Below are 27,564 nucleotides of genomic sequence, written 5' to 3'. Positions count from 1 at the left end.
TCAAATACAGACACACACAATAAAAATTTTTTCAAAAAATACTTATCTTTACAACATGCAATTTAATCTGATATATTACATTCTGTTCTATTCTATTTCATTTTGTAAGATATAAAACAATAACTTGATTTCACAGTATACTAATTGGTCACAATCTGTGGTTAGAAAAACACTGATCTTCACTTTACTTCTGGACTTAATCGTTCTGTGCAAATAAATTGTTTTGGAAATTATAGACCATTTGAGGTAAAAGGAGTAAAAATATTGATGGAGTCAGTATCTTTTAAATTAAATTTAGAACTAATAAAGACTTATGTTTAGCTCTTTCAATATAAGACTTGTGTCAGGAAACCAATAAATCTTAATCTTGATATTTCTTCAAGTAGATATTAAGAGGAGTCATGATTACATTAACAAGAGTTTTTGTTTGTTTGTTTTTACCAAATTAAATCAGTAAGGATAATAATAGTTTTAAACACATAAACACATCTATTTGGAGAAGAACGATTTTTCTGGATTGTTGCATCTTTAGAGATTTCTTGAGGAATTTATTTGGGCAAACCTGAGGCAGTCATTTACTATAGTTTTTCCCTTGAGGTTTCTGTGCTGAATCAACATATCTGTGACACTGTAGGTTTTCAAGGTTGTAATCTAAAAGATCTGAGATTTCAGGCAAGCATTTCTCTCACCCCCTGAAAATATGGATTCTTTCATTTCAATTATTAAAATAAAGTTTCATTTGAGATGTTTTAATTTCCACTGCTTTTAGTAATAGTTTCATTCCGAATGCCTCCTAACCCATGAAGCAAATATTGGAACTTAATTTTTAAAGTAAATTTTAGTTGCCCTTGAAATGAATATATATCACATGAGCTACAGTTACCTTAAAATGGATATTTTACATCCAAGCATCGAGACCAATATCTTTGTTGATTTTGATGATATTCTTTTGATTTAGTATTTTGTGATCAGCTTGGATCTCTATTTCAAAAGGCTGTTAAGCAGATAGAGTAGAATTTTTCTGAATCACATCAATGACAGATAATCCTTCTGTGGATTACTGAATTTGGGGAATTAGTATAGATTTTAAAATAACAGAAACTTACTGTATCTTCAGATATTCAGATGTATGCCACTTAATAATAATGATAGTAGAATATAACCTCATTAATTCATATTTCAGATAATTAGGACATTTTCAGACCTCTCAGCCTGATTTAAAACTGATTCAACCACTTGGGTAGAACGTTAACTGTATATTAACTGCTGCTATGAAGTCATGATATTCATTCTTCAGAGAACATTGTTTCCTGTGTGCGCCTCTATTCTAAGCACCAGATAGACACAATCTAGACACAAAAACCTATGCTTATAGCATCTACCTTCTAGTTAAGAAGAAAGATAATAAGCAAATAATGACATAATATAGTGTCTGATTGAGATTAGGACTTTCAGGGAAAACCAAGAGTGTAAGGAATTGAAAAGTGAAAGGTGAAGAGATATTTTAATCAGGATAGTAGTGAAGACCCTTTTGAGAAAGGGATATTTGAACTAGTCATACCCTTTCCTGGAAGCTGTGCGCCAAGGTTATCAAAATGGATTTCTTTTCCTTCCCTACCTATGTCTCCAGTTCATTTCTCCTTGCTCATGCTATGCTGGAAAGTTAGAATATCATGCACTTTAATGTTGGCAAATGGCTTGCCTTTACACATTCCTTATCAGAGAGATTTCCATTTAATGTCCATTGTTGCCTATGAACAATATTGAAGAACTTTCTCTAGAAACTGTCTAAAATGGTAGGATTCTGTAAGAGAATACTAATATTTGCTGGGGTTTCTATTTCATCTGCAGAATAGCCACATTGATGATTAATTGTGGTACTTTTAAGATAATTAAGTTTTTGTTTGGTGCTTTTCTATTTGACTTATAAGCGTGCCTTGAGGGACCATTTTGTATTTGGTTATTTTGGTTTTGTTTTTAATAAGTGTCATTTAAATCACGTGTTTGTGATTTTCCTACCAGCTTTGAAGAGTAAAACCAACGTGGCCAGTGGTCAAAAGTAACTGGAGATATTTATTAATAATTATAGGATAATGAGAGAACAAACATATCAAGTTTATCAGTTTTGTGAACTAGTTACTCATTGAGGATGTGCTAATGCAGCTGTGGCAGACAGACCCTAAGGTGACTTCCAGCCATTCCTACCTCCTGGTGTTCTCAACTTTGTGTAAGCCCTTCCATTGGAGTGTGAGTAGAACCTGTGACTTGCTTCTAACCATAGAATATGACTAAGGGAATGAGACGTCACTCCCTTTAATATGTTATGTTTTATAAGACTGTCTTAACAGACTGGAGCTAGAGCTTATCCTTAGGGTCCTGAAGTGGCCATATTGGAGAAGCCCATGTGGCAAGGAACTCTGGGTATTCTCTAGGAACTGTGGGATGCAAATAGGATCTGAGTTAGCTTCCAACCAATAGCTAGTAATAAGCCAGGGCCCCAGGCCAGACAGCCTTAGTGAAATGAATTCTGCCAACAACCTGATTGAGCTTAGAAGTAGATTCTCCCCTAGTTTGGCCTCTAGATGAGAATATGTCCCAAAAGCTTGATTGCAGCCTTGATTGCGCCTTGAGAGACCCTGAGTAGATGACTGAGCTAAGCATGCCTGAACCCCTGATGGTTGGAAACATTGAGATAATCAACATGTAAGCAGCTAAGTTTTGGTAATTTTTACACAGAAGAATAAAAACAATAAAAACATATTGAACTCCTCCATATCCTTTTACTCCAACCATCCATCAAACCTTCAAATAAAGTTTGAAACCTTCATCCTTGAATAAAGGATGATGATGAGAATCTTTATACTGAAACAGAACAATAACAATCAAAAAATATTTTTTGAGTCTACGGCCATGCCACCTTGAACACGCCCGATTTCGTCTGATCTCGGAACTCTGAGTTAGCTTCCAACCAATAGCTAGTAATAAGCCAGGGCCCCAGGCCAGACAGCCTTAGTGAAATGAATTCTGCCAACAACCTGATTGAGCTTAGAAGTAGATTCTCCCCTAGTTTGGCCTCTAGATGAGAATATGTCCCAAAAGCTTGATTGCAGCCTTGATTGCGCCTTGAGAGACCCTGAGTAGATGACTGAGCTAAGCATGCCTGAACCCCTGATGGTTGGAAACATTGAGATAATCAACATGTAAGCAGCTAAGTTTTGGTAATTTTTACACAGAAGAATAAAAACAATAAAAACATATTGAACTCCTCCATATCCTTTTACTCCAACCATCCATCAAACCTTCAAATAAAGTTTGAAACCTTCATCCTTGAATAAAGGATGATGATGAGAATCTTTATACTGAAACAGAACAATAACAATCAAAAAATATTTTTTGAGTCTACGGCCATGCCACCTTGAACACGCCCGATTTCGTCTGATCTCGGAAGCTAAGCAGGATCGGACCTGGTTAGTACTTGAGTGGGAGACCACCTAGGAATAGCAGGTGCTGTAGGCTAAAAAAATAAAATACTAAAAAATATATATATTTATTGAGTACCTACTGTATGTCATAAAGATTTGTAAAGAAAGTATTATTTTAACCATTTTATAAACATTGGAAATTTAACTTTCTAGAAAACATACTGTATATATGTTTGCATACAGTGAGTGTCAGAGACAAAATTCAAAGCTATAGCCATTCAATTCCAAGTTGGCTTGCTGCTCTGCTATAGTGCTTCAAAAATTCACTTTCTTGTCCCCCGCTATCAGACACTTAAGTGCTTCTGGGGACCAAAAAAAAAAAAAAAAAAAACATACGTTAGCGTTCTAACCTCTAGTACATCAGAATGTCACTTTATTTGGGGAAAGCATCTTTGAAGAGGTAATCAAGTGAAAATGAGGTTCCTAGGGTGGACCCTAATTTAATATGTCTGATGTCTTTATAAAAAAGGAAAAATTTGGGCACAGGGACTGATGCACACACAAGGAGATCCCATGTGAAGAGTTATTCTGCTCAGAACAGACCTTACCCCAGTGCAGCCAGAGAAAGCACAGCCCTGCTGGCACATCGATCAAAGACCACAAGTCTCTTGAACTGTGAGACAAGAAATGTCTGTTGTTTAAGCCACTAAGTCTGTGGTACTTTCTTACGGCAGCCCTAGAAAAAGAATACACAGGGTAACATAAGGGAAAAAACAAACAAACAAAAAAAACCCTCACTCTTTTTTCCTTACCTACTTGCTCTTCTGTATGTTTCTACGTAGAGCTTCTTTCTTCCACAGGAATTTCTCTTACCAGTGGTTTTTGAAAAAAGTTGAGTCGACCAATTCCTATTTGTCATTAAGATAAAATGCCAGTTTCCAATGGCCTGGCAGACATGAAAAGCCATCTCTTGCTTTTGTGAGGACACTATAAAAGTATCTCTTTCAATACATTTCCACCATCTGATTGTTAGGATTCTTATTGAGGCTGTGTTTTCTGGCACCTCTCCTCCATCGTCTTGCTGCTGCGATCTCCTTGACCTTCCAGATGGGCTTCTTAGGCAGAATCTATGGCCATGCCAGGCCTGCTCTGTTTCTCATGTGTGTCCCTTCTGCTACATGGACAACGTGATATCTGAGAGGTTGTTGGTATTTCAGATGTTCTATTCTGGTACTAGAAGGCTGCTTTCAATGTCAGATAGGTGTCCACTATGTCCTCAAAATTGCTCTTATCGAGGTCTCTGAGAAATTTTCTTACTGTGCCTCTCTTCAGATGTCAAAGGTACTCACACTATCTACTCTCTTCGAATAAATCATCTGTAGTTTCCCAGGTAACTCTATGCCTCCAGCCCCTTTCATTGTAATGCAGGGGGTAGTGAGAGTAAAGTAATTTTTCCGATATCATCCTACAAGTCCTGCTTTCTGAACAGGTAGGTAATTGTTTACATGTGGGTGGTCAGATGAGCACCACAGATTTGGCCCTGTACCTCCTTGGTTCCCTGAACTTAGGTGAGCTGGCATCTCACTTTGGAAAAACTCACCACTTATTATTTCACTGTCAAGTTGAGGTCTTGGATGAAATGAAAAACAGGTTCACTTTTAACTTCCTGTTACCATTTATATCTGTCTACCTGCCCCTACACTTTATTTCTGTTTCCTTTTCAACCAACCTTTCTGAAAAAAAGTAGCTAGACTTCTTGTTTCCATTTTCTTCCATTTCCCTTTTCACAGCTCTTTCTTCTGTTTCTACAGCAACACTGAAAACCATCCTGAAGGAAATGACTAATAAACTCCTGATTACTCCGTCCAACATCCAATTCTCAGTTCTGGCCACTCTCTTGCATTTTTGAACCTCTGTTAACCACCGTGAACTTCCTTCTTAAAAATGTACCCACTGTGTTTCCAGAGACTCCTCTCTCTCCTCTATTTTCTCCATGTCCTTCCAAAAGTCTCTCTTCTTCTAATGTTCATTGGATGTTAAGTGTCTTCAGGTTTCTTCCTTGGAAACATTTTTTGTTTTATTTTGTTTTTGGTTTTGGTTTGTTTTGTTTTTAGTCTCATTACAATTTAACCTATTATAAAAGTTTTTTTTTTTTTTTTTATTAGCTCACTTTCCTAAACTCAATGGTTATTTAACAATCTATTTAATCAACTAATGAACGTTCTTGAAACTATATAATTTTGAGCTATTATTCTTGATACAAAATTTTTTCAGTCTAGACAATTGAGGAAGAATTACATAGAGTTGAAAACATTGAGGGGATCATCTTTCAAAAAAGAAGAGCAATTATTGAGTTTGAATAAAAGGGAAAAATGAAAGTGAAGTAAATTCTTAAAAACTTAATCACTTTATTTTAAAAGAAATTTTATTCATATGATGTAGTTTTCTCCCATAAGTACTCGAGTTATTTTATAATATATTAATATACTTTCAGTTGAAGTATGTCACCCATTTAAAAAACTTCTGTTATAATTTTTACAGCAACATTTTAAATCATTTTACTGATTTGTTAATTATGCTTTTTCTTTTCTCTTTTGTTCCAAGTGATACAATAAAAAATAGTTGGCATATTAGAAGTATCTTCTCTATGCATTCTTTATTTAGGAATCATCAGAGGCTAGGCAAAATCTTAATCATTTTATTAGATAATTTTAAATTTATTTTCTTTTTCCCTTTGCTGAATGATTATTATTCATATTATTTCTTATTTTTTGCTTTTTTCACACTGTTTGCCTCTAAACAATTTTTGGAGAACAGATACCATCTGTGTTGTTAATATTTGCCTCCCCAACATGTAGCAGCTGATATGTAGTTGTTATAAAAATGTTTCTTAAAAGATAAAACAAAATTCTATTTTTGGCTTGTTTCTACAGCATTTATTAATCTGCTAGACTTAAGAAACTTCAAGGTTTTAGTTGTTGCTGATTTTCATTCTTCTAAATTCTCCATTCCCAAGTATTATCTCTTCATAAATTCACTTTTATAAACTATGCCATTAAGCAGCACAATTATGTTCCCTTGAATGATTTCCAAAATATTAGAAACAATTATCGGTAGTAGATAACTAAAGGGCACACACAGATGCAAACTCTGGTATTTAAGACTAAATCCACAAAAATCAAATACCTTTCATGACATTTTAATACATGAAATAGTCACTTCACAATTGAGAATCCACAAACTACAAAAACCCAACTTAAATTCTTCTCCTCATAAATGTTTTCCAAAGACAAAATTTTTATGTAAGCCCCACCCCCACCCCAGCGGGCAGGGACCATTCCTTTTCTCCGAAAAGGCACATAATGGAGCACCTGAAATATCCATAAAACATCCATAAGGAAGAACTAATAAATGCTACTTCCAGAGGGACATCCTTGGAGAGGTGAGGAAGGGAAGGAACAGTTGCCAACTCTCTTGAAAAAGTCTGGCATCAAATGGAGTGACAGACGTTCTAGCCAGGTGGTCCACACATATGAATGAAAAGATATGCTGGAAGCGAACCCACGGCAACACTGTATATCCAATAATGGCCTCGGCTAAGATTAAGTTAATACCAATAGGTAGGTAGAAGTATTAAAAAATATACAACTCATTTTAGATTTGGTTATGCAGGGCCAACGCTAATCATGTGTTTGAATTTAGATCTCATCAATTTATTATGGTCTTTGCCAAATAGCAACCAGAGAGAATTCTACAAATATATATATATATCAGCTGTCTATGCTTCTTGTCTTTGTGTAGATGCAATCCAATTTGATATGGACAAGGAAGCATTTTAAGATTTAACAAGACTCATAAATATAAAATTTGCTGTGGTTTTTCAAAGCCATCTATCCCACATCTACCTGAGGCCTCTTTCTTCAGAAAGAATAAGGACCAGAGCAAGTCACAGGGACATCAGTGAGAAAGGGTGCTGCTCAGAGAGAGTGTTAAGGATGCTAAATACAGATAGAGCTCACTTCAAAAGTTTGCCAGTTCTAAACAGAGAAGGGAGAGAGAAGCTTCTTCCTCTTTCTCCTCTCCACTCCCAGATCCAGCTACTATATCCACATCACTGTGCAGTAAAATGAGTGTAAGACCTCACCTATACCATAGAGCTTCTTCCATCATCCAGCCATAACTTTGAGGTAGGAACTAAACAGCATACATGAAATAGGCAGACCACTAGAAGATATAGAGTGTGTGGGGGGTTGGGGGGGGGCGTGGTGGTGGCCAGGATCAGTGTATGCTTGTCAATGTTCAAATGGCACTTCTGAGGAAAAACAAAAAACAAAAAACAAAACAAAAACCCAACATGTGTATAAGTATGTAAAGGTTAATTTTATTTATCAACTTCTCTGGGCAATGACACCCAGATATTTGGTCAATATTATTCTGGATGCTTCTGTGAGGGTGTTTTTCAGATGAGAGTAATATTTATATCAGTAGATTTTGAGTAAAGCAGACTATTCTCCATAATGTGAGTGGGCTTCATTCAATTAGTTGAAGGCCTTAACAGAACAAAGACTGACTTCCTCTGAGCAAGGGAGAATTCTGTCGGCCAACTTCTTTTGGACTCTTCTCTGGGTCTCCAGACTTCTGGCCTACTCTGTAGATTTTGAACTTACTAAGCCTCCACAATTATGTGAGCAAACTCCTTAAAATAAATGATAGATAGAAGATAGATAGATAAATAGATAGATGGATAGATAGATAGATAGAGAGATGGAGAGATAGATATAGATATCTGTCTGTCTATATCTACGTGTATATATAAACTGTTGGTTCTTTTTCCCTGGAGAACTGTGACTAAAACAATATTCATAAATTTATTATAAATGTTACTAATATAAAACTTGTATAGCACCTAATATAAAAATAATAATAAAATATTAAAAAATGCTTCATTGTAAATTACTCATAGCTAATTGAGTCTCAATTGCTTTCTTAGTTTTTGACAAACTATTGTATCTATAGATGAACTATTATTGCAATTTAACCATGATATGATAAATGAAGATATATCCCAATTTGCTCACTCCATTTCAAATAAACATATTACTGTAAACTCTGGTATATGAATTTGTGAAATCTAATATCATTTTTATAACGTTGAATTGCTAATAATTGTGTCACAAAATCAGACTACTAATAAATGTTTATTATTTGATTTAGCAAGAAGTCACTCATATCATTGTGACCATATAGAGTTTAACATGAGAGTTAGTTGATATTTTAATTTACATTAATAAATAAGGGACAAGTGGAAGAACAAAGATGTATTTTAGAAGTTCATTTGACTTTTTTACTGAGTTGGATAATAGTTTTAGAATACTGGAAATAATTTTTTCTGTGCTATTCTAATGTAACAGGTACAGATATAACAGTTCAAATTACCAACAATTTTTTTCATCACTTTCTTAAATCTAGAGCAGGAATTGGTAGACTTTTTGTTTAAATGGCCACATAGTAACTATTTTACTGTCTGTGAGCCTTATAGTCCCTGAGTCTCCACTACTCAATCTGCCATTGCAGCGTAAAAGTAACCATGACAATATATATGTGAATGAGCTTAACTGTATTTTATTAAGCTGTATTAACAAAAATGAATAGGAGGTCAATTTTGGCTTCATGGTTGTACCTTGTTCCCTAGTCTGGAAATCAACAATCAATGAAATCAATCAATTTACTGATTTCCATTATGTAGATATTCTCATCATGGTTGATATCAAGCTACCAACATGTTGTCACTGAAAATAGAGTCGAAAAGAGATGTGCAATACTGACCTTGGTATACTATTTTTAACATATATATGCAATACACCTCAAGAGAATAGAGTATTAGTAGTAAAATAGTAAAATAATTAAGAACTGATGAGTTTCGACCATTGATTACCTTTATTTTTAATATAATTTTCTTATAAGCATATGTAATCTAATTTTTAATATTGGCTGTGTTACAAAGATGGCTTACAAACTTTCTGAAAATTTAATGATTATCTCTAGTGAGCTAGTACAATCTGGTTCTAACACACCACTAGCCAGAGTCAAGAACAAACTTAATATCTGGGTCAAGGTCATGAAACTGTTTCAGAGGATAACTATAGGGTAGAAACTTAGATTCATGAAAAAGACATTAGGAGGGACACTCAGATAGCAATAATGATGAATGGATAGCATTTTACTTAGCAAAACTACTTGCAGAATTGTCTACTGACTTTCAAGTCACACTGTGTAACACGTGACTTGGTATCAGTTTAATAAAATGCTAGGTTGAAAGGGTTTTTCTGAATTCACCAGAGAATACAGTTATTATTTAAAACACTGTATCTATAGAAAACACATCTCAGGTTTCAAACAACCAATTTAAAACAGGAACTTTTTAGGGCACTGTGTTCATAAATTATAGACCTGCTTGTATGTATACACATGACAGGGTCATTGTTGCATGGGTAAATTATATTTTGCCAAAATAGTATTAAATATAATTCATAGTAATGGCTTTACTATTTAATATTTTCTTGCAAAATAGTAACAAGAATCAGATAAAACTCCTCAGTCTTCTTTACCCCTTGTCAGACCACCTGCATCATGACTGTGTGTCTTGTGTCACACATCAATTCTAAAAGTCTTAGCATGCCTCTATTAACATGCTTTAAGGATACCATAAAATGTAGCATAAATGGATCCATTTTGAAAGACAAGAAATTCGACTTAGTAGCTATGATTTTCTGCTGAGAATAGTGAAATGGATGAGATGGTGTAGCATGTCTCAGTCCGAGACCAATTGTTCCTACGTGTAATTTAACCTACCTTAGCTACCGAAAGAACCACAAAGATAGTGGCAGAAATGCATTGTTTTCATAACACGTTTTCTATAAACATAAATTCTACCTTTATATGTGCAATAATTTGATGGAATATAATAAAACAATCTTCATTTCTGTAATCAATATGCTCTATTTTGCTGTGCAGAAAGGTTGTATATTACCAAAACCCTTTCTCATCATTTCCAGCAAATTTATTTAAAATTCTGTGGTTCCAAGCTGCAGGAATCTTGGGAAAGTCTGCCAAACTGTATGTTTATTCATATCATGAAATAGCATGACCAAAAATGAATGGTAAAATCATAGAATCATAAATTTTTATACCTGACTGTATTTCATAAAATGTCATGATCGGGAAAAATCTAATTTTACACATGTGGAAAACAAAGGCCCAGAATGTGTAAGGGACATGGTCATTTTGACTAGATACTTGTCTGGTTAGAAAAAATTTTTTTATTTTTTTATGGGTAGAAAAAGGAGTTTGTTGGTTTATTTTTAAAGATAAAGAAATTATTTAAATGATACTAATGCATGTTTCTAACTTTGAAATCAATTTGACTTTTCCCCCATGGACTGATTCTTGTAGGACAAATAATTATAAAATAAAAGTAAATTTCTTGATGAGAAGACAAACTACCAAGTCATTGTCATAAATCTAGACAAAATAGTATGATACTAATCTTATTTATATACATACTAACCCATAGATGATGTATAGTAGTTTCTTATGACACTTCTTTAATGTGGTAGAAGACAAAGTATAAATCTTTCACCTCCAGTAACCATAAATACTATTTTTTTTTCAGAATAATCTAAGTTCAATAAAATGAGTTTTATTAAATAGTGAGAAGTGTTAAATTATACTCCATTCTCTAGAGTATTCTAAATGTAAACACTATTAGCATGATTTTCTTATGCACTTTTTACCTTCATCTAAAGATTCTTGTACACTTTTTTGAAGACAAAGTAGAGAAACTGGAAACGTTTTTAAGTAGCTGTGCTCTTTAAATCAAAGTCCACATAGTTAAGCAAAATACAGTGTTGCAACTGTTCACATACTGTTCATGGTCTAATGAAAAGTAAAAATAAAATTATTACTGACTCCACGATATAGAGCAATATTTCTCAAGCTTTAATGCTATTTGCATATCTAGATCACTTTTACATTTTAAAAATTAATTTACTATTTTTCTTGCCATGCAGGGCCAAATCATGGCCAAGAACTAATTTAGTGGGCTGATGTATGGTTAATGAGCATAAAGGGAGAAAGTTTTTTGCTCTTACTTGTACGTTAAGAAGAGAGAAAGAATGTCAACAATCTGTCCCTTCTCTCCATTATGAGACTAAAGGAATAACATCATAAAACCAACTCAAGTCTTGCATATTTATGCATCCTCTGATGCTGAAGTTTGTAAGCAGCTTTCCAAATGAGGACTCTCTAGTGCCCTTTTAAATATTGCACTCAGTGTCTCAGACAGCTATTTTTATTATCTTCATTATTCCCAAAACACGTGACTATTTGTTTTTTTAATTGAAGTGCTGTTGTGTGTTACAGCAGCTCTGAGAAAAGTGTTGTATTTAGGACTTGATACTTAAGTTAATAAATTCATCTCAATAGCTTCCCACCTCTGTAGAAAGGTTGGTTTATAGCAGATCAGCTATTACACAAAAACCTATACCATTTCAAGATTACAGCCCTGCTATTCTTATTAGGTGTTATGGTGACATAACTATTTTAATTCTAAACAACTATATTAAGAGCACTGACAGGAAGCATCTGTAAAGGTAGCTGAGAGCAAGCATTTTAATCCCAGAGAAGGCAATAAAAGAATCCCACATGTCCTCTCTTGAGCAGACATTCTGTCATTTAGGCAAGGCTGCAGTTTGTCAAAAATAATTTATGAAAACAACACTTTGGTGCTAAGAGTACTAAACTCATTGTGCTGAAAGAATATGACAAACACGGGATTTTTTCTTTCTCATTTAGAATTTTTTTGATCCAATAAGAGGTAAATTATATCATTTGATTTCTTGTTAGTGCTATTTGTCACGAGCAAAATATCACCACCTTGACGTGTTTTACAAATTTGAGAGGCATTTGAATGACGAAAAATAATAAGGGCATCTCCTTTTAATGGTAATATATTACAAAACTACTATTGGATCATGTCTTGTCCTATTCTTCTGCCTTCCACATGTGCAGAGGTCTTTATACAAAATATGTTTAGGGTGTATATGAACCTAAATAAAAATGTATTATAAAGGATAAGAGAGAAAAGCACTTCAAATGAGTTTGAGAAATATCTGTTGTAATATATAGTAGTAAATAATTGGCTGATTTTTAAAAACAAAGTGCTATATAACAGGCCTGATGTATTACAGCTAAAATATTTAAATTTTCTAGAAAACAAATAGAAGCACATCCATGGCCCAGAAATTCTAATTCTTGATATTGACCTAGAGAATAATTTGTTTAAATGGGCACACATTTAAATGTTTCATTACAGGGCTCTTTATGATAATGTAAACATAAAAATCACTTACACGTCCATTCATGTAATGGGATATTATGCAGCAGTTAAGAAGGAAGTTTAAAAGTTAAAAGAATTTCGTGCAAAAATTATTGAGTGATGAAAGCAAAATAGAAGGATTTTCACAGTATGACATACTCTTCTGTAAACACAAAATACCATATGTTTTTTACTTTTTACATATTAATGTCATCTTTATACTGATGGGACATACATGGAACTAATAATTGTATTTATTATGAGAAGGTCTTGTTCAAATGCCACTTGAGTCATATCTAGATGAGTCCATGAGGCAACATCTCATAGCGATTAAGAATTTGAAACTGGAAGCAGATTAATTATGTTTAAACCACTGCTGTGCAATTTACTGGATATATCACATTGAATAAGTTACTTAAGACCTCTCTGTAATTCAGTTTCCTCATCTGTAAGATGGGAATAAAAACGGTCCCTCCTTTAGAAAGTCGCTTACACGATTACATCAGTTGCCATATTTTACCGAACCAGAAGTATGATAGATTATAAGATGATCTATTATGATACATCATCAACTTCAAAAATGTCAAAATGAGAAAAGATGAGCATCTTAAAATAGAAAGATGTATGTAAAGCATTTGTAAGGAGCACTTTGTATATGTTGCTTATTATTATATTCTGAAATCTCATTTATTGCTTTTGTAATTAAAAATAATGAAATATCAACGCATAAAATAAAGGGTGATAGATTTGTTTAAGTCCATATGTGACTTCAAAAGTAGGTTTATTTTGGGAAACCGTGAAATAGACCCTAGCTACCTCCATTAGATATCTTCACAAGCAGGCACACCAGTGCCTCAGCTCTAAAAATCAGGCTGCATTGGCGGAGTTAATTTTCTTAGGTTCATCCATGCAAATCCCAATTTCAACAGCATGGCATGGCAATTCATGCATTCCACTGCAGGTCCCTTAAGAAAATCACCTTTATTAACTAAGTACTAAAAATAGTTTTTAATCCAGTGTATATAAGAACTGTTACACAGCACAGCTCTGTTTTCCTTGAACATTTCAGAGGCTCACCAAAATCAATTATCACTAGTAGTCTATTGTGCCTTATGGTTATAGGGAAAGGTCAGGTTAAATTAATTAATTTTAAATAACTACCAAAGTCTGTGTGACAGCACTGTCATCCTGCTAATCTAACGCATTTATGGGAATGTGCGTGCTACCTAGAATCAAAGGCTCAGAGAACGGGTCATATATTGAGGGCATTTGCTCTTGAATTGATTTCCTTAGTGGATCATAATTCCAGGCCACTGTGCTTTTGAGACTCAACTTCAGGCTGCAATAGATATTTGGGACAATGTTTGTTGGGTTCGTTCTCAGGATCACAGAGAGTAGAAACAGGGTGGTCAATACAATGTTTATTCCTATGTAAACACAGCATTCAAATGACTTTGTTTAGGGAATCTGAATGTTTTCTTTTTTATTGTTCTACATGAAAAGCCTTGCTTTCTTCCTATACAGGTCACTTAGGGCAGGAGAACAAACCTGATCCCGTGGTACTTTAAACCCTATAGGAGTCCACTGTCGTGATGTTTTACTGCAAATGCAAATGGATCGTAGAAATTAAACTGAGCTTTAATTGTGTTAACAGTTCCTCTTAATCCTTCTTGGAAGAGGAGAAAGGTGGTAAAAAATGCCTCTCTGGTTAATGTGCGAAGTCATAATGTAAACAATGATTCTCTGGAAGATTAGCGACCCTAAAGAAAGCAATTACAGAGGAGAAAAAAAGAACATTTAGACAGAAGCTAATACTAAGTAGCTTGCAGCAGGGGAAGCGGTGCAGAATTTTATTTCCACATTAGATAGAATTTATTCAAAGCTTTGTATTACAAAACAGGAAAATTGAGTTTTCAACGATTCCAAATTATAGGCAAAATTCCATGAAACATGAGAAAACTTATCCAAACCTCTGTTATCATCTACCTATGAACTCATTGTAGAAAAGCTGTTTTGTTCCTCAAGTATATATACCCAGCACTGAGCCCAAAGCCTGGGTTATTGCAGATGCTCAACAAATGTAATAAATGTTGGTTGATTGAAAAGATGAATGAATGAGAAAGTAAGTCAACCTTTATAGTAATTCTTAATGGAAAGAATAAATATGTATTTTATTCTTTCATGTTTTTAAAGACAAATGTTTGATTAATTTGTATTGATAGATAAAACTTACTTAGGCATTCAGTGGTTTTTTAGTGATCCAAGGTAAGCGATTTTGTCTATCCCATTTTTATTAGGAGGAAGGAGGACAATCACATTGTGCGGTTCCTCTCACATATAAGTAATAGGACAGAGAGGAAGAATCACTGGATTTGGATTAAAAAATTATACCACTAATAAGATATATTTTTCGGCAAATCACAGACATTTTCTGGCCATCAGTTTTGTATTGTGTTTTTTATTTCTACTTTTATGAGATAAAAACAATATCTATCCTTGATATCTCAGCATAAATAGAATGCTTATATAATTTGTGAATACATTTTGAAAGATTATAGAGCAATACTTCTCAAACCATCTATGATGGACCAACTTTTTTTTTCTGGTTTTTAATTTTTAACCCATTAAGAACTGATACTTTTAAATCCCCACATGTCAATGCCACAGCAATGTTAAATTGATATCAAGGTTTCAAAATGCTTTCTCTCACTTTCAGTCTTAGCTTCTTGATGGAGCAATAGGAAGTGGTTGGCTGACTGGCCAGGGTATCTCAGTGTTTACTCTTTGAATTGAGATTCTATTAGTGTCTGCGCAAATAGAGCTGACATGATGATGATGATGATGATGATGATGGTGATGACTCAATGATGACAACAGTGACGATAATGATGCTGCTGCTATTCAGAGTGGGTTCACAGTTGGGAATTAAGCCAGACTGGATTCGAGCTGTTTGAAGGGGAAGTGAGAGTACACTGCATGTATGACAAAGCCTCAGCAAAGGTGAGATGAGAATCACATGACGGCATCAAGATCATTTCACACTTAAGCAGATCAGATACATTCAGAAAATAAGATTGAAGAGTGAGATCTTGAAGGACATGGGGTTTAACAAATGAGTGACAGGCTTAAAGTGGTATTTAGAGATGCTACATTCAGCAACTTCAGGAGGTGTACAGTGAAGCAGAAATACAGTTTAATATTCAAGATATGAGGCAAAAAGAGTCTAAATTTGAGTGACTAAAATGGGATCCAAAAAGAATGAATGTGAGAAATATAATGAATGAAGAACAGACAAAAGCTATAATCTGTCGAAGGGATGCAGAAAAGAGTGAAAGATTATGCAACCATGAAAATACAGTAATAAGTAGAAATATGGGACACAGCATAACATATATGAGAGCAGGCAAAGAGTTGAGATGATATCATGACTCTGCTACTTACTAGCTGTGTGTGTTTAGATAGTTTAGGAGATTACTTATCTATAAATTAATTTTAAAAACATATACCTGATGAGCTCACTGCAGTTTTGAGTGTTACAGCATATGTAATATGCATAACATATGTAAAGTGTTTAATAGCATATGCATGAGTTTCATGAACACATATATACATATCTATGTGTCCATATATCTAAAACATAGCATTATCTTTCTATCATTTAGTTGTCTATAATGTATATACTTTTTCATTCCAAAACACATTTAAAGTTATCAAATTCATTTGATACAAATACAGATAAGTTTTAAAAGAGAGAATTACACTAAATTGTGTGATGCTGTGACCTTGACTTGACCTGGGTATATGCTCTCCTTTTACCCAAATCAACTGGTAGGAAATAGTGGTAACAATTGTGTCCTCCTGTATTAAATGCACACTGTAGCCATTCAACTGTAAATAGAAGGTAAAACTGATTTATGTCCATCTGTTATTAATACTGACATTATCAGCTTTAACCCTCAGTCCTCCAAATTACACGGTTCCAATTACATCTTTACAGAAAATGTGTTATCAAGGCAGTATAGTTGTGGCTGCGAGATTTGCAGAAAATGGACTGTTATGTGATGCAACTATTCCTTCATAACTTGATTTTCAAGCTCTGTACATTCTTTCTTTCAGGCCATTTGTTGCCCAGTGAATAGCAACCACTTTATCATGGTCTCAGAGTCTGAATAGTAAGGCTTCACTGAAATATAGGAACCATTATAAGTGTACAAGGGTGGTATGTCAAACCATGTAATTAGAAGACATCTGCATTAAGTGCCGTAATTTTTAAATTTCTGCCCCTAAAATGTGTTGTTGTAGCCTAAGACCAATATATTATTATTTGATAATCTGGAATGCCTTTATTATTTTCAATTTAATAGACTTTCATTCTTTCAAATACATATATATTGCGTTTCAGTTGTGCATGGTGTTAGGAATATAAGTATAATGAAAGATGATTCTTGCCCTCAAAGAATTTTCAGCCTAATGTAGCATGTATTGTATAAAAATGCAAATTCAAACACACTCAAATTGAAATAAAACTTAAGGCAGTTTTCTCCAAATTTATTTAATCATGTGTCAATAACACTCAATTTCTATATTATTTTTGTGTGTATATCTATGTATTTATAACTAAGAAATGATCTACTCTAATAGAAATGTACATAAATATCTTCAGATGTAGACATTTAATGATATAAAAACATTTTAATACATGTGTTATATTTATGTTATACAAGAAAAACATTTTATCAAAATTACCATTAATCAAAGTGGTAGGGTAATTTCAGTTTGTTTCTAAGTTCAGTTTTTTTTAAAAAATACATGTTTGAAATTGCTATATTAATCAAATCTCTCACAAAGGTACATGGATCCAATTGAAGATATAACTATTTACTGGATTGCTAATTATAATACTCATTCATTTCTTCACACATTAATTTGTTCAACAAGTATTTATTAAGTACCTACTACTTACTGTTTACTAGTATGAGAACAGAGAAATAAATACAGCAGACAGTCATTGCTTTAAAGGATGGGAACGAAAGAGCAGACATAAGGCCTGTTCTAAGCAATAGTGTACTGGTAAATGCTAACATGTAGCTCACAGGGGAAACAATGGTGTATATATATAATATTTTGCATTAAAATTATTATTGGGCATTTTAAATATTAATCAAGCACAAGAGGTAATGAACGATGCAGTTAAGAGACACAGTAAATGCATGTATGCAGCTCTGCTGGCATAACATGGCATATCATTTTATAGCAAACTTTTTTTTCTGTAAGTGGAAAGAGTACACACTAACATAATGATAAAACTATAGTATCATAAATATATAAACCAGACATAGTCATTTATTACCACTGTCAAGTATTATGTACTGTACATAATTATATGTGCCACATTTTTCTAGGACTGCTAGCACAGTAGTTTGTTTACCCAGTATCACCTCAAATACATGAGTAATGAGTTGTGCTATAGTGTTCTGGTGGCTACAATGTCACTATGTAATAGGAATTTTTCAGCTCCATTATAATTTTAGAGGACCACCATTGTATATGCATTCCATTATTGACTGAAATGTTATGACTATATTCTTTTCTGTTTATGTTTTTTTATTTCTAGAACGTTTTATTCTGTTTTAGAGTTTTCATTTCTCTGCTTACATTTTTCGTCTGTTCTTGCATGTTGTCTACTCTCGATTATAACTCTAAACATATTAATCATAATTATTTAAATTCCCTATCTGATAATTCTAAAAATTATGTCATATCTGAATCTGCTTCTGACACTTATTTTATCTCTTTAGATTATTTTTTCTCCTGTCTTTTAATATGCTTTGTAATTTTTTTGTGAGAACAGGGCATAATGTTTCTGGTTGTAGAAATGAAGTAGTTAGACGTTTAGTGTGAGATCTTATATTCATTTAGCCAGAATCTGGGCTGTGTAAAATGTTTGTCCTAGCTATATGCTTCAAAGACTTCATTTCCTGTACTTACCTTTTTTCCTTCCCTGTATATCTCTGGTTTCTCTAAAAACTTCTTTTTAAATAGAGTGTGTCTCTTGCAGCTTTCTCAATTGTAGTCCACTGTTACCCAAAGCCCCGTCGATGTAGTGGTATGATGTGGATGGAGAAGAAGAATTCCTTAATCTTATGAGCAAATCTCAGTTTTTTAATGGGCCAAAGTCCCTTGGTTGTGACCTTCAAAAGAATTTCTTAGCTTTTTTTTTTTTTCCTCCTCCATTACGTGGAACAGGAAAACTACAGCTGTCTTATTGTCCCTTTTCCTCAAGACAGATAAGGCTCCGCTATAGTAACCTGAATGCTACTAGGCTTTTTTTTATGGAGAAAATCCTAGTGGTATTTCAGATGTTTTACTTTTCACCTTCGTTGCCCAACACAAGAGTAGATTATTTTCCAGTCTTCATTCTTTAGAACCTGATGGGATTCTAGGAGGTAAAACCCATGAAACTGTAGGATCTTCCTTTTAAAACACAGTCCCCAAGACTCTTTAATTTTCTAACCAGTCTATACTCAGCCTCTGGCAATTCATCCATTTACCATTTCAATGTTCTGAGCAGTTACTGGCTTCTAGGGGCTTCTTCCTCACAAAGGCCAACCTTATGTGTAATTCTCTGCATTTACCTGTCTCTTCGGTTTTGAGAATGGTAGTTTGCCTTGTTACCTCAACTCTAAGATAGACCTAAGAAAAATCATTCAATTTCAGCTTTTTTCTTGCTGTGAGAACAGGAGTGATGACTTCCAAGCTTTTTACAAGTTGAAGGTTGCACCAGAAGTCATCTTTTAAATTCTCTCTTTCTTCGTATAGCTAAATCATAATTCTTGATGTACCGCTTTTAGGTATAATTACCCATCCGTTTATAATAGTTCATCATCAGAAAAATGCAAATCAAAACCATGATGAGATACCTCCATTTTCAGAATGGCTATTATCAAATAGTCAACAAATAACATGGGTTTGATAAGGATGCAGAGAAAAAGAAAATGCTTGTTGTGCACTGTTGGTGGGACTGGTGCATCCCCTATGGAAAACAGTATTGAGATGCCTCAAAAAACTAAAAATGGATATACCATACAATCCAGCAATTCCATCTCTGGGTATTTATCCAAAGAAAATGAAAACACTAATTTGAGAAGATATGTGCACCGTTATGTTCATTGCAGCATTATTTATAGTAGCTAAGATATGGGAGCAATCTAGGTGTCCATCAATAGATGATTGGATAAAGAAGTGGATATATATACAATGGAATATTATGAAGTAATAAAAAGGAATAAAATTTGCAATTTATTACACCACGGATAAATCTAGACAATATGATGTTAAATGAAATAAGTCAGGCAGAGAAGGGCAAATACTGTAGATTTAGATTCACTTACATGTGAATCTAAAAACAAACAAAACAAACAAAAATGAACTCAAAGAAACAGAGACCAAAGCGATGGTTGCCGGAAGGGAAGGGGTGAGGGAATGGGTGAAAAGGCAAAGGGGAATATGGTTAATAATAATGTGATAAGTTTGCACCGTGACATGATTACTGGAATGAATGAGGTTTACGTTGTAAGGTATGAAAATGTCAAAAAACTATATTGCACACCTGAAACTAATATAAACAATAAAGATTATATACCAATTAAAATTTTTTAAATCTCAATATAACATATTGACCAAGTCATTATAAACATTATGGAAAATAGATTTTAGTTGGTTTATTAACATTGTCTGTCATTTTGTTATTATATCTTATGACAATAACAAGAATTTCATCAAATTTGGAGAGTTTATATAAAATAGTCTGAAATTAAATAAGATTTCATTATGTGAATAAAATTTCTTTTGAGAGCCCTTGTGACTCTTCAAAGAGAAGATATTATATATCTTCGAAGACATACACAGTCATCTCCAGGTAGACGTCCTCTAAGTTCTGTTACTCAAAGTGTGTTCTGTGAAACAGCAAGAGCAGCATCACCTGTGAACTTGTTAGAAATGTGGGCTAAGGACCCTGTGCCAAACCTATTGAATCGGAATCTCTAGAGGTGTGGTCCAAGTGTCTGTTTTCTGCAAATGTTCCAAGTGATTCTGATGCACACTAAAGTTTTGTATCAGTTAACAATACATTTGAATAAGAGGTTCATGTGGCAGATGGTGCCCTACAAAAATCAAATGCCACAGAAAAATATATTATTGATTGTAAATGTAAACCCTAAATTGCAAATTATAAAGTCAAGAATCAGACTTCACAGTTGTGCTACTTTTTACATGAATCACACATATGTACATGCTGTAGATTTGTTTAGCTAGACTAGCACTAAGAATTTACTGATTTAATGATAAGTGTATTCATTCACTGGGTATGCATCCATATCTTGAAACTAGTCTTACTATTTCTGTGATGAAACCAGAACCTTAGGTTTGCACTTTAGTTCAGGGCTAACAACTAAATAAAAAGACATGTCAGGTAGAAATTTGCTGAGTCTCTGTATCAACTGCCTAGCATACACAGACATTTTCATTTATAGATGATGAAAAGAAGTCACAATGTCTAGCCATGCTTGTTGAAATTTGTGATCTTGGTCAGGAAGAATAAAAACTTCCTGTGGGGTAAAATTAATTACCAAAATATTTAGCTATCTACCGTGGAAATGTTCTTTGTTTTTTTTAAAATAAATAATTTGTAATTTTATTTTTTTATTATGGTGACACTGGTAAATGACATCCAGTAAGTTTCAAGTGAAATGTTCTTTAAATTTGCAGCTGTAATTAGTGGATATTTTTGGATTGACTGTTCAAATTTAAAACTGTAAATATGTGTTCTGTATTTGGGAAACTTATTTTTAAATTCCCACAACAGTATATAAAACACAGTACTTTTTGTTTTATCATCTTTACTTACAAACTTCCTTTAACTAATTTTGAGCTTATCAGTTTCTATCTAAGTTAAAGAAAAATTTGCCCCAATGCTAAGTTGCCATTCTGTTTTTAAGAGATCTACTTTAAACTGCATTACTGAACTGCTTTTAATACTGCTCTGATAAGAAATTTTAAAAATAATATCTTATATTGACTCCAGGCTTAATTTTCTGTCTTTTGGTGCAAGAATTTAATCTGCACTCAAACAAGTGACATTAACAAATTACTATAATGCATAAACTATTTTTCTTCTTATGTAGCATTAAAAACTAAGAATATTATGCAAGTTTTTCACTAAGAGTGCATCTGAATTGCATCATTTAGAGTATGTAATACTTTGTAAGCCTGCATTTAGCTTGTCAATTATCCATTATTGATCTCTCAGGATATAGTTTAATTTTGCTGACCTTTAAACCTGTCAGTATCAGGGTTGCTCTCCAAATGTAATATATTCCCACTTTAGGAAAGATGGGAGGTAAGAGTATCACATATAGAAGAGATATTTGATTTGAAGATTTGTGATAGTTTCTGTGGGCATTATAATTAATAACAATGATTATAATAATAAAAAACATATCTCGATGACTGTGTTTTAGGATAAAATGTGTGCATGCCACCTCTAAAGAAAGTTTCAAGTCTCCTTTGAATGTTATACTGTTTGACTTTGCACCTCTGCCCTGTTAAAATATACCAACCCATTAGCACCAAAATTATAGTCTTTAAATGAAACAATAAAGTAATCTTTTTCTGTTGGTTTAATCTATGTGCTAATGTGTTTTTATACTGTTGTTTCTGGGTCCCTCAAAGCATTGTTTTGTAGCACACTACTCAGGCCACTTTTGTGCTAGATTACATTTATCGTTTAAGGCTATCCTGTCCAATATGGTGGCCAGTAGCCGCATGTGACTATTTAACTTTAAATTAATTATAGTTTAACAAAATATGAAGTTCAGTTTCTTAGGTGCATTAGCTACATTTTAAGTTTTCAAAGTCACATGTGGTTAGTAGCTACTATATTAAACAGAGCAGATACAGAAATTTTTCATCAACTCAGAAAGTTCTGTTGGATAGCTCTGGTCTAAGATCTCAAAACCAACAAAAAAGTTTGTTGTTTTTTTTTTCCCCCTACTAAAATATATTTCCTCTTGGCATCAAGAGATCAAAAAGTGTTAAAATAATCTAATAAAATAGCATGTCTTATTTATAAATAGAAATTGAAATATATGTATTTACAACAGAACATTTATAAATATTTAAAAACTAGAAGTTTAAGTGTGATAAATAGAGAAAACACAAATATGTGATCAGGATGCAGTTTGACAGAAAGAAAAAGAGATCAGTTTTTTTGTGTGTGATTATTGTAGTCCCATAGGAAGAGAGCAATAGAGTATACTTTGGAATATAGACTCCTAACATTACAATTTTCAAGCATGCAGATTGGTTCTCAGCTTTGACTGCACACTAGAACCATCTGGTGATTTAGTGAGACCCAATTCCCACCCCAAGATTCTGACTTAATTGGTGTGGGATACAGCCTGGGCCTTAGGATTTTGAAAAGCTCTCTGGTAGATTCTGATAAGCAGCAAAGTTTGAGAACCACTGATGTAGAATCCCTGGTCTCACCTTAAGCCGAATGATGCGAGGCCCAGGTATTTATATATTTTAAAGTATTCAGATGATTCTAATAATTAGTTTAAACAATATGATTATTAGAGCATGGTAACAAATTCTATAAATCTTTGCTATAATGAGGAATAATAGGAGTCAAAAGAGAACATCTAGTTATGGTGTACGCCAAATAAAAATAAGATATTCTAGAGCAGTGGCATCCAAAGTGTCGTTGCCAGGGCCAGCAGTGTCAACATAAGCTAAGGAACTTAGAAATGCAAACTCTTGGGTTCCACCTCAGGCCAACTAAATCAGAAGCTCCTTTAACAAGCCCTCCCTTCAGATGAGTCTGATGCAAACTGAAATTTGAGAACCAATGCTGTGGATGCACAATGATGCGCTCATAAAATCTAGGTAGCTTTTTTTTTTTAATTCCAAATTTATAAAATCAAAATAAAGCTATTTCTTCTATTTTGTTACTATTTTTTAAATTACCAATGCATAAATTTATATGTGTACATGCAAACATTATAAACAGATGTGTATTGAAGTATATACCAGCATAGTATGTTTGCTTTCAGTTCATTAATGATGAACTGAAGGCTGTGATGTGTATTGAAGTATATACCAGCATAGTATGTTTATAATTCTAAATGATGATGTAATTTAGTATTATTTTCCAAGCTAGTGTCTAGTCACTTGAAGCCCCATGATGTAAATTTTCCGAGTGTCCTTTGTGCTGCCACAGCTTCTGATAACCCAAACAGGATAAATTATAGCTCTAAGATGCAAATGAAATATTTATATTTGCACTTAAAAATCCCTTGTTTGTACTGAAGTAGTTAAGTGTACACATTTGAATAAAGCGACTAGATCAATTATGCAGTACCGTACTTGAATTTCAGATTCCTTGGTATTGAACGAGGTAAATTTAATGTGAAAGAAATTCAGTCTGTGTAAGTGAAAGCTCAAGTTCTTCCACAAAGTAAGTTTCTCAAGCTGTAAAGCCTTCTAATTTAACAGATTACCCAGTAATGTTCAGCTCTCTACCCTTTCTTAACAAATTCTCAATTAAAGACATTCTGAATGATTTCTAAAATTTTATTTTGTAATATTCAAGAAGGCATATTAACAATATTGTCAAAGATTTGCAGAGTCTGTTTTAATGAACTGAAAGCAGTGTTGGTATTTTATCTCCTTGGATCTGTTTAAAATGCCTTAATATAATATACAGTTATGTGCCACTTAATGACGGGTATATGTTCTGAGAAATGGATCACTAGGAAATTTTGTCATTGTGTGCATATCATAGAGTGCACTTACATAAACTAGGTGGTATAGCCTGCTACACACCCAGACTATATGGTACAGCCTATTGCTCCTAGGCTACAAGCCAGTATAGCATATTGCTGTACTGAATATTGTAGGCAATTATAACACAATGGTAAGTATTCGTGTATCTAAACATATATAAAATAGAAAAGTACATTAAAAATATGATATAAAAGATTTAAAATGGTACACCTGTATAGGACACTTACCAAGAATGAAGCTTGCAGGAAAGGAAGTAGCTCTGGGTGAGCCAGTAAGTGAGTGACTATTGAGTGAGTGTGAAGACCAAGGACATTACTGTACATTGCTGTAGACTTTATAAACTGTGCACTTGGGCTACACTAAATTTATAAAACAACTAGAGATTAACTCAAGCCCAAGAGAAAATGATGCAGTCAGGAAACAAGATAGACATGAGATGTGTGTGGCTGCTGCCAGCGTAACACAGTGTACTGTTATACAACAAACATTTTTTTTAATAATTGGAAAGAGTACACTCTAAAATAACAATGCAACATATAGTATAGTAAATACATAAACCAATTATGTAGTCATTTATTATCACTACCGAGTATTACATATTATACATAACTATATGTGCTATACTTTTATATGACTGGCAGCACAGTAGGTTTGTTTACAACTGGTGTCACCAGAAACACATGAGTAATTGTTACACTAGGACATGTCAGCTCTGATGTCACTAGGCGATAGGAAGTGTTTAGCTCTATTATAATCTTATGGGTCCATCATCATACATGTTGTCCATTGAGGACTGAAACATCATTATGTGGTGCAGGACTGCTTTCTTTAGGAAAAGTAGATGACCTTGTTAAATTGCTTATTAGAAATTTTTTTTCCTTCCACAGATAATGCAAAAGCAAATTCAGTCAGACCTATGTTGATAAATCACAAATTCTAAACTAGCATAGCATGAGTTTTTGAGGTTTCACTGTGTATTGATTCCATCTATTTATAAGTTTGTATGGCAGATTCATGGTGTTTCTTCAGGTCTCTGGAAGCCCATAATGTGTAGCAAGTGCTCTAATTACTTGATGTGCTGTAATGGGCTAATGCTTTATAATGACTTAAAGAAAAACTGTATTGTACCAAGTGAAAGTAGATATGGCAAGTGGTAGACTCCTCTGAAAGTGAAAAATGCCCCCTAACTCCCCAGAATATTTGCTGTAAAAGAAGAGAAAAGCGTTGTTCTGAAGGTAGGATGGCTCCTCCAGGCCATCATAATCACACTAACAATGTTAAACTCTTGGTCAGTAGCACTATTAACTCTGAAGACTTCATTTCACACACCACTTGTATTTACTTGACCTACATTTATGAGTTACTGGCATAATAAAGAATATTTTATGAGGACGTTTTTAGGCTGGAATACTAAGCTTCTTAGTAAGAAGATGCAATGAATAGAATTAAACAAGGAGACAGAAGTGAATAAGTAATGGAATAGAAACTTTTATAGTTATCTTCAGGCACACTCACAGACAAAAGACTAATTTTCAAGTCATAAAAATAATAATAAACCTGAATAGTCCTTTAAAAAATGGTTGATAGTATTGGATTATTTTACTAGTATTTATAACACTGCCATTTAATGAGAATTCATGATGTGCCAAAGACTGTGCTAAGCTTTTTAAAATTATTAGCCTGTTTGATCTTCAAAAGTGTATATTTTATCAATAATTTTTGAAATAGGAAAATTGAGGCTCGCAAGGTTTAGGCAACGTTTCTAGTTACTCAGCTAGAATTAGAGGAGCAAGTATTCAGAAAATCTAGGTGAACATCCCAAATCATAGATGATATAATTGATGCTCAGATGAAAAGGATGTAATTGATGCTCATATGAAAAGGATGCTTATCTGGTCAACCAATGAGACTTCATAATAAAAATCAACAACAACAGGACTGGTTGAGAATTAAACTGTAAATGAATGTATGTGTATGTGTGCATAATAAAATTATATGCACAACATACATACTATGAGACATAGTCGTTACGTGGATCTTCTTTATTCATTCTGAGGATCCTGTTTCTTTGCTACAAAATGTATGGTCCATGAACCAACGTCGTGGGCATCATCTAGAAGCTTGGAAATGTAGACTTTCCCCCAGACAGAGTAAATCAGAATCTGCATTTGGAACAAGATGCGCAGGTGATTCATTTACACATTAGTGTTTGAGAAAAGCTGTTAATTCACTATGTTTATATTCTATAAATATCTGGAGCTGGCTGGCCACTTTCTTGTGTCTGCACAAATACACTAATAGCTCTTAGTTTTTATTTATTTATTTATTTTTTAATTTTTATTTTCTCTGCTGATAACGTGAGTCTCGTTTTAAATTTTTGGCCTTTCTTCATCAGTTATACTAACATATACTGACTGTCTTTCTTAAGAAGTCTATGTCCTTTTCTGAGTTAAATTTTTGCTGAGCAACTCTGTTTCAGTATTTAGTAGCTTCTTATCACCACTATTAAATTTCTCCAACTTGAGTTAGCTGCTATTTCGTTGAATATTGGTTTGCCCTGGGAAACATAGGTTTAAAACCTGAAATTTGATGACTGCTTTGTGTGTGTTAAATGTGAATACTATTTTTATTTCTCATAGCCAAGCAGATTGCTCAAAATATGAAGATAAATGTTTAATATGAACATTTTGACATTTATTAATTTATTCATCCATCCCTGTATTCAACATATAGTGAGTATCTATAATAACCTAGAAAAGAGAAGATATATTTAAAATATAAATCAAATGCTGACATTTATTTTAAGAATGTAAACATTTTTGAACATTTAGTTTGACAGAATTGTAATAAATGGCGTAAGTGATGAAATACAGAAAGAAAAGAAATTAAACTATTGTTATATAGTTTTATTTTTTAAATGAT

At 33.5% G+C, this 27,564-nt stretch overlaps 1 pseudogene; it reads left to right on the top strand.

Annotated features, from left to right (window-relative positions):
* Nucleotides 1–3,397: 3,397 nt before the first annotated feature.
* LOC112476052 lies at nucleotides 3,398–3,516 on the top strand (annotated as a pseudogene).
* Nucleotides 3,517–27,564: the final 24,048 nt, after the last annotated feature.

Source organism: Pteropus alecto, unplaced genomic scaffold (assembly GCF_000325575.1).
Source record: "Pteropus alecto unplaced genomic scaffold, ASM32557v1 scaffold92, whole genome shotgun sequence".
NCBI classification, from domain to species: Eukaryota; Metazoa; Chordata; class Mammalia; order Chiroptera; family Pteropodidae; genus Pteropus; species Pteropus alecto.
Note: the sequence above shows the minus strand (reverse complement) of the source record. Positions and strands in the feature narration are given on the sequence as shown.